Below are 9,342 nucleotides of genomic sequence, written 5' to 3'. Positions count from 1 at the left end.
CTTTCATTCCTTCCTAGACTCCCCAAAGCTTCTCATTTTATCCTTACAAATGCTTCCAACCTGTCAGAGTAACTGGTCAAAAAAAGGGAGAGTTAAAGAAAGCTGATTCCAAGAAGGATGTCTCCCTGTTCAATATCTGGGAAGGGAAAGGAAAAAGCATGAGCTTTGCAAATTTCTGGACTTTGGCACATCATGGATCCGGTGTTGGGTTCCTACCAGTTTGGAACTGGTAGTGGTTTGGCGGCCTGGGTCTGCCACAACCCCAAGCCGGTTCTTGTTTTTTGCTTCTGTGCATGCGCAGAACAATTTTTATTGCAGTGCGCAAGGGTATGCAGCGTGCATCAAGCGCACATGTGTGCGCGCCCACGATCGAACCAGCAGTAGTGACTGCCAGAACCCACCCCTGCATGGATCCCTCTTTCCCTGTTCAGCAGTTCAAATCTCATCAGGCTCAAAGGTTGACTCAGCCTTCCATCCTTTAATGCGCTCTACATGGGGCTGCCCCTGAAGAGTGTTCAGAGACTACAGTTGGTCCAGAATGCAGCCGTGCGAGCGATATTGGGTGTACCTAGATACACCCATGTTACACCTATCCTCCGCAAGCTGCACTGGCTTCCCATCGGTCTCCGAACGCGCTTCAAGGTGCTGGTTATCCGCTGCTGATAAAACAATTTTAATAAGGGAATAATTGAAAACTGGTATATATATGCAGTGACGTTTTGTTGAAAAATGAAGGAATAAGATCTCTGTTTGAAGGTATGAAGTACAAGGATAATAATGAACATAAGTATATTTTCTGGGAAAAAATAATACTAATGGTAACTGATTATATATTGTAGAATGAAAATGAGGTTTTTAGTTATACTAGATGAAAAGTTTGAGATGGTAAATATTATTCGAGGATGTGGATGTTAAAACACTTGTAACCGAACGACATGCTGTATGTGATGATGGTTTTTTTTCTTTTTGTGTTGTTTTTTTTAATTTTATTTTTATTTTATTGTTGTGTCTATTAAATATATAACAGAGAGATACGGGGTGTGTGTGTGTGGGGGGAAATGTAGTTGGGATGGATTGCCACAGGTGGGGGAATAAGAAACGATACTAAATTATAATCTATTAAATGAAACAATAAATGTATAAGAGTGATAAATGTTAAAACACCTGTAACCAAACGACATACTGTATGTGATGATGGGCTTTGGTTTTTTTGTTTCTTTTTTTGTTTCCTTTTTCTTTTTTCTTTTTTTTTCTATTGTTGTGTGTATATGTTGTCTATGTAACAAAAATAAAATAAAAATTATAAAAAAAAAGAGGTGCTGGTTATCACCTTTAAAGCCCTACATGGCCTAGGACCCGGATATCTGCGAGACCGCCTCCTGCCACATACCTCCCAACGGCCGATAAGATCTCACAGGTTGGGCCTTCTCCGGGTGCCGTCGACCGGACAATGCCGGCTGACGACCCCCGGGGGAGGGCCTTCTCCGTAGCTGCTCCGGCCCTGTGGAACGATCTACCCGCAAGAGATCCGGACCCTCCCCACTCTCTCGGCCTTCCGAAAAGCCACTAAAACCTGGCTGTTCCGGCAGGCCTGGGGCTGTTGACCCCATGAACGAGGTCCAGCTCCACCTAGGTTGAGTGTATGGTGTGTTGTTTTTAAATCTGTTTCCTCTTTCCCTATATTTTAACTTTTTTATTTTTACTCTTGTACTTTGTAAGCCGCCCGGAGTCCTACGGGATTGGGCGGCATATAAATTTATTAAATTACAATTACAATTAATTCAAGGTAGGTAAAATGAGGAGCCAGAGGTTGACTCTGTAAACCGCTTAGAGATGGCTGTAAAGCACTGTGAAGTGGTACATAAGTTTTAAGTGCTGTTGCTAGTGCTAAATGCAAGTTTTGCCTCGTGTTTGTATCTCTCTCTGTCCTTAGAATTCTTCCGTGGTAAGCCTGTGAATTAAAAACATTGGTTGCCTTTCACTTGCAACCACAAATTGAGCCCAAAATTTCTGTTGTTCAGTGAGACGTTTGTTATGTGAGCTTTGTCCCATTTTACAACCTTTGGTGTTCTCATGTGAATCACTGCAGTTGATACGCTAGTAACCTGGTTGTTAAGCAAATCTGGCTCCCCATTGACTTTGCTGGTGAGAAAGTCACAAAAGGGGATCACATCACCTTGGAAACCAGAAATGGTTGTAAATATGAATAAGCAGTGGTGAGTTCCTAACCGGTTTAGTACCGCTTCACTAAGAGGGCATTTTGCACGCGTGCTCACTTCGCTCATCGTGCGCATCCTATGCGCTGCTGCGCATGGGCAGTTGACTGAAAACTATGCTACGCATGCGCAGAAACATTCCAGCGATGGCAGAAGAGAATGGGGAACCGGTTCGGGGGTGTGGCAGGCCTCGGTCACTGCCGGTTCCAGCGGCCCAGGCTGCCTTTCCATTAACCGGTTCGTCTAAACCGGTCCACCGTATTCACCACTGGGAACAAGTTGTCAAGCATCTGAATTTTTTTTTTAAAAAAAACTTTTTATTTTGTTTATACAAACTTCACATCTTTGCAACACATTGCACTTCTTTTACATATCTGTTGCGATTCTTTTATCTGTACAAATAAGTCTCCTATAACTATAACTTTATATACCGTATTTTTCAGAGTATAAGGTGCACCAAGGTTTTGAAGAGGCAAATTTTAAAAAAAGTAGTAGGTAGATAGAGGGATAGAGAGGGAGAGAAAGAGAGAAAAATACAGTAGGTAGATACGGAGAGAGAGAGTAATTAGATAGATAGGTAGATAAAGGGATAGAGAGAGAGATATAGAAAGAGAGAGAGAGAGAGAAATACAGTAGATAGGGAGAGAGAGAGTAGGTAGGTACGTAAGTAGATAAATAGAGGGGGAGAGAGAAATACAGTAGATAGGGAGGGAGGGAGAGAGAGAGTAAGTAGGTAGGTAGATGGAGGGGGGAGAGAGAAAGAAATACAGTAGGTAGGTAGGGAGAGAGAGTGTAGTTAGATAGGTAGGTAGATAAAGGATAGAGGGAGAGAGAAATAGAAAGAGAGAGAGAGAGAGAGAAATACAGTAGATAGGGAGAGAGAGAGTAGGTAGGTACGTAGGTAGATAGAGGGGGAGAGAGAAATACAGTAGATAGGGAGGGAGGGAGAGAGAGAGTAGGTAGGTAGGTAGATGGAGGGAGGGAGAGAGAGAGAGAGAGAAATACAGTAGGTAGGTGGGGAGAGAGAGAGAGTAGGTAGATAGGTAGATGTTTCCAGGTATATTTATCCATGTGCTGGAGAAGGAAATAGCTGACAATCTGCAGCACCTAAGACTTTGTTTCTGCTGGCATAGAACTTGATGAATGTAATTCTCATCAATCGGTTAAAGAGCTTTCTAAAAGGGGAAAAAAGTTTTTACACTCTGCAAACCTCCCACAAATGGCCCATTTTTCACGAAGACGCCCCCCCCTTTAAAAAAAGGCATGAATAACCTTGGGGGGTCTTGCAAAGTGCTCCTGGAGGTGTGGGGCCCCCCAAAACGAGCAAAAAATGGCCCATTTTTCGGTCAAAAAAATTTGCATGCATTTCACCCCTTTCCACTAGCCAATTATACCATAAATCCCATATGGAGTAATATTCAGATTCTTCTTTCTCTTTTAATTCTTTTGTGAGCCTATCCATCTCTGCACATTCCAATATTTTTCTTTATTACATTTTCTTCTGTTGGTGTGTAATTATTTTTCCAGTTTTGTGCGAATGTAATTCTCGCTTCTGTGATTATGGGTAGAATTAAGTATCTAATATTTTTTTTTTCATAATTTCCTTTTATAATTCCTAACAGAAATAATTCCGGTTTTAGTTCAATTTGGTGTGTGGTAATCTCCTCCAGCCAATCTTTTATTTTTCCCCCCAATATTTTTTTGCAGATGTGCACATCCACCACATATGGTAGTATGTTCCGTGCTGTTGTTTGCATTTCCAACAGATAGCGAGTGTCTGAATTCTGATCATGTGATCATGGGGATGCTGCAAAGGTCATAACTGTGAAAACTAGTCATAAGTGACATTTTTCAGTGCCATTGTAACTTTCAACGGTCACTAAATGAATCACTGTAAGTCAGGGACAGACCTGTAACCTGTAAAGCTCGAAACACTTTAACAATAAGTTTAATGTGTGTATTTCACCATCCAAGTACAGTATATTGGAATGAAACCTAATGATTATAATCTTACTCCGGGTTGGTAAATCTTTAAACAGCATTCCTGGTTTTATTAACATGTGTCCCTGAGACAAATTATTATTTTTTTAAAAAAACCCACATTGCCCACACACCTTGACAAGCTGACAAGTAAAATGCCACACAGGGATAATCCTTCTGAATATTTAAAAAGCAACTTGGAAGCTACGGATTTATTTCCAGTTCCCTCTGTGCTTTAATTAGTTAATTCACATTAACTAATTGCTGCATGTTGGACAATTGGATGGTAGAGCTATTTGCATGTAAGTAATCAGTGGTGGCTCAGTGGCTAAGACGCAGAGCTTGTCGATCAAAAAGGTCGGCAGTTTGGCAGTTCGAATCTCTAGCGCTGTGTAATGGAGTGAGCTCCCGTTACTTGTCCCAGCTTCTGCCAACCTAGCAGTTTGAAAGCACGCAAAAAATGCAAGTAGAAAAATAGGGACTGCCTTTGGTGGGAAGGTAACAGCGTTCCATGCACCTTCAACCTTTAGTCATGCCAGCCACATGACCACGGAGACGTCTTCGGACAGCGCTGGCTCTTCGCCTTTGAAACGGAGATGAGCACCGCCCCCTAGAGTCAGGAACGACTAGCACATAGGTGCGAGGCGAACCTTTACCTTAATCAGAATTCAGATTTGCATTTTCCAGGATTTTTTTTTTAAGCCTGAGGATTTTAGCAAAGCTTTAAGCTGAAATTAATCATAATTGGAACTAGCTTTTAAGACTGGCTGTTCAACAGGACTAGCCTCTCCCATCTTCCACAGCTGGTCTGCCCACTGTGTTTTGTGCGTGACACAAACATCATTTCATCAGAGCCGAGGTGGCGCAGTGGTTAGAGTGCAGTACTGCAGGCCATTTCAGCTGACTGCTAAGCTGCAGTTCGGCGGTTCAAATCTCACCGGCTCAAAGGTTGACTCAGCCTTCCATCCTTCCGAGGTGGGTAAAATGAGGACCCAGACTATGGGGCCAATATGCTGACTCTGTAAACCGCTTAGAGAGGGCTGAAAGCCCTATGAAGTGGTATATAAGTCTAACTGCTATAACTGCTATAACTATCATTTAATCCTGCTCCTAGGAACCTATACAGCCGAGCAGATTTGTAAATTCAGGAATGCCTATTAGAAACCCAAGGCTAGCAGGGTGTTGTTCTTCTGCATACCTTTGAGGAATGTTATTCAATAATGCCTTAGATATGATCATTGAAATGGAACAGCCCTTATGGGAGGTATTTATGCGAACGAGATTTGAGCAGCTCGACACTATGGTCAGATTTGAGAGATCCCATTCTATACCCTACAATGAACGTCTCTGCATTTGTAGAAGAGGTAGAAGATCTGGCTCACATCCTATTTGATTTGTTACCTGTATAAGCGGATAAGAGACAGCTACCTTGATCTATATACCAAACAAAGGGATCCCCACATCAAAACAACTCGTTATGTGCAGCCAGAACCGGAAAATAACATTTAACACAGCACAATATTTAAGCAAAATGGTTCGGTTGAGTTCTGCATATGTGAGACTGATTGGGGTAGATTGTAAGGGTGATACCGAAATATAATTTTATCATATGTTATCTACATCTTAAATTATTGTATTCTACTCCAACTACATTTTAGACTGCATTTTACTCCAGGTTCATTTCAAATCGTATTTTTATTCCAATTTCATTTTAAATTGTATTTTATCCAATTCCATTTTAAATTGCTTTTATCAAATATTAGTAGTAATATGTTTCTGGAACTTTGCACTTTTGATATGGCCCAAGGGCTAATCAATAAATAAAGTTGAGTTGAGTTGTGAACAGCCCTTATGCTAGTTGTAGGGCAGAAAAGGGGGCATTCCAGGAGCTGAAGGGAAGAGAGATTGAAGAGTGTTGAAGAGTGGGAAACAGAGGAGAGAAGAAAGATGGGAAGAGAGGGATAGGAGAGAGGGTAAGGGGGGAAGATGAGGAGGATAAGGAGGAGTGGAATGTAGAAAGAGGAGAAGGAGAAAGGAAGGGGAAGTAGAGTAGGAAAGGATGACGGAGGGAAGAAAGGAGGTAGGAGAGAGATAGAAGAAATAGGTGTATGGAGAGCAGAAGAGCTAATAATGGTTTTTTATCTTTCTGGGTGTTGATGACAAGAGGAACTGATGTAATTACTACTTAATACAATAGGATATTGGCTATGTAATAGTATACATGTGATTGTATGTTATGAGAATGGAAAATAAAAAAGTATATTTCGAAGAGTGTTGAACTGAAAAGGAGTACTTGATTTTAAAAAAAGAGGTCAGTTGACCAGTTCAATACTGCACTCAAAATCAAAATAGGTGAACATCATCTTAAACAAAGAAAATCTTGTGTTTGGAGGACTTGGGTCTACTGTGAACTATGGGATTGCTTGCTTCTATTTCTGCTGAAGCTAAACAAGAAAGAAAACTTTAGCTTTGATAAGCAAAGTTTTAACTTGCTTTCATTTTCAAACTGTCTTGGAAATCTCATTTCATTGCTAGAAATAAAACTGAGCAGGTTTTAGCAATACAGCAATACAGAACCGAGGTGGCGCAGTGGTTAGGGTGCAGTACTGCAGGCCACTTCAGCTGACTGTTATCTGCAATTCAGCGGTTCTAATCTCACCGACTCAAGGTTGACTCAGCCTTCCATCCTTCCGAGGTGGGTGAAATGAGGACTGTGGGGGCGATATGCTGACTCTGTAAACCGCTTAGAGAGGGCTGAAAGCCCTGTGAAGCGGTATATAAGTCTAACTGCTATTGCTAACTGCTATTGCTATTTTTAGAGTAAGTTTATAAGTTTAAACTTTCCTTCATGAAAGTAACGTCTCCTCAGTTGAAATTCGCCCTATCTGTATAGTGCTTGTGTTTTGAGTAACTTTTGATGATTATAAAGGTTTGATTTGATTTGATTTGAACTGGTCCAAAAGGCAAAAGGTTTTTTTGCCCAATGTAGGAGTCCAAAAACCTTGGTTTGACATTGAGGTTTCTCTCTGAATGGGCTTTTCATCCCATTTCTGTGACTTTGAATGTTTACATGTATATCCCCTGACTCAAGGAGGGCCCTCATGTTACACATAAAGCAAGGTTACCCCCTAAACACCTTTTCAATTTCAATTTAATAAAATTTGTATGCCGCCCACTCCCTTGGGACTCTGGGCGGCTTACAGACTGATAAAAAAGCATTTAAAAATTTAAAAGTAAAGAAATACAATTGTTAAAATTATACAACATCCATTCAGTCTAAGTGGGGCTGTACATTGATCAACAGCCCCAGGCCTGCCGGAACAGCCAGGTCTTAGTGGCTTTACGGAAGGCCGGGAGAGTGGTAAGGGTCCGGATCTCTACGGGTAAATCGTTCCACAGGGCCGGCGCAGCTACAGAGAAGGCCCTCCCCTGGGGGGCTGCCAGCCGGCATTGTCCGGTCGACGGCACCCGGAGGAGGCCCAACCTGTGAGATCTTGTTGGTCGTTGGGAGGTATGTGGCAGGAGGCGGTCTCTCAGGTAGCCAGGGGCTCTTTTGCAAAGAGCCATGGTGGTGCAGGGGTAAGAATGCATTATTGCAGGCTAATCCTGCCGAGTGCCAGCAGTTCGATTCTCACCGGCTCAAGGCTGACTCTGCCTTCCATCCTTCCAAGGTGGGTAAAACGAGGAGCCAGATTGTTTGGGGCAAGAGGCTGACTCTGTAAACCACTTAGAGTGGGCTGTAAAGCACTATGGAGGGGCATATAAGTCGTAAGTGCTCCTGCTATTTGGTCAAGTTGCAAGTAGTCTGGATTTGCTAAAGGTTTGAGAAAAAAGAATGTTGTTAGTTTGCTGTAGTTGAAATGCTATTGAACCTGAAATTACCTGGCCTATAATTATATTGCTGAATGTGGCAGGACAAGTGGGTTTGATCTTCACCTAAGGCAAGAAGCAGTTAGCTTAGGTATTTGGAGGGGCGTGGTGGCTCAGTGGCTAAGGCGCTGAGCTTGTTGATCAGAAAGGTCGGCAGTTCGACTGTTCAGATCCCTAGTGCCGCCTAACAGAGTGAGCTCCCGTTACTTGTCCCAGCTTCTGCCAACCTAGCAGTTCGAAAGCATGTAAAAATGCAAGTAGAAAAATAGGAACCCGCTTTGGTGGGAAGGGAACAGCATTCCGTGCTCCTTCGACGTTTAGTCATGCCAGCCACATGACCACGGAGACGTCTTCACACCGCGCTGACTCTTCGGCTTAGAAACGGAGATGCGTACCGCCCCCTAGAGTCGGGAACGACTAGCACATATGTGCGAGGGGAACCTTTACCTTTATTTGGAGGGGAAAGGGTCTTAATGCATCAAGAGTGAGTGGAGCCTGTTACTCTTTGTGAAGTCTTGGTGATGTTGCATTTTCAGGGAAAGGTAGTGGACATATTAGGGAGAAAGCTGATTGATGAGTTAATACAGGTGGTCCTCATTTTAGGACCCCAAACATCTGCTGCTAAGCAAGATATTTGTTAAGTGAGTTTTGCCCCATTTTACGGCCTTTCTTGCCACCGATGCTAAGCGATTCGCTGCAGCGGTTAAAGTTAGTAACGTGGTTGTTAAGTGACTCTGGATTCCCCGTTGACATTACTGGTCAGAAGGTTGCAAAAGGGCTCTGCAACCATCGTAAACATGAGCCAGTTGCCAAGTGGCCAAATTTTGATCGCGTGACCATGGGGAACGCTGCCATGATTGTAAGTGTGAAAACTGGTCACAGGTTCCTTTTTTCAGTGCCGTTGCAACTTTGAACACTCCCTAAACAAACTGTTGTAAGTCGAGGACTACCTGTATCCCAGGGGTGGGTTCCTGCCAGTTCTAACCTCTTCTATAGAAGAGGTTCCACAAATCTACAGTGCTGTTTAGAACAGGTTCCAGCTCCCTCCTTCCCCCCACCCATCCACACATTATCAAGATGAAGAGCGAGAGGAGGAATTCTGGGAGTTGAAGTCCACAAGTCTTAAAGCTGTCAAGTTTGAACACCCCAGGGTTTTTTTTCCCTAAAGGATTAGGGGTGCAAGGGTCTTATAACTTGACAGCTTTAAGACTTGCACACTTCAATGCCAGAGTTCCTGAGCCAACATGACTGGAGGAGGAATTCTGGGAGTTGAAGT

The sequence above is a fragment of the Thamnophis elegans genome, chromosome 16 (assembly GCF_009769535.1).
Source record: "Thamnophis elegans isolate rThaEle1 chromosome 16, rThaEle1.pri, whole genome shotgun sequence".
Taxonomy (NCBI): Eukaryota; Metazoa; Chordata; class Lepidosauria; order Squamata; family Colubridae; genus Thamnophis; species Thamnophis elegans.
The sequence above is the reverse complement of the archived record's forward strand: the minus strand, read 5'-3'. Positions refer to the sequence as shown.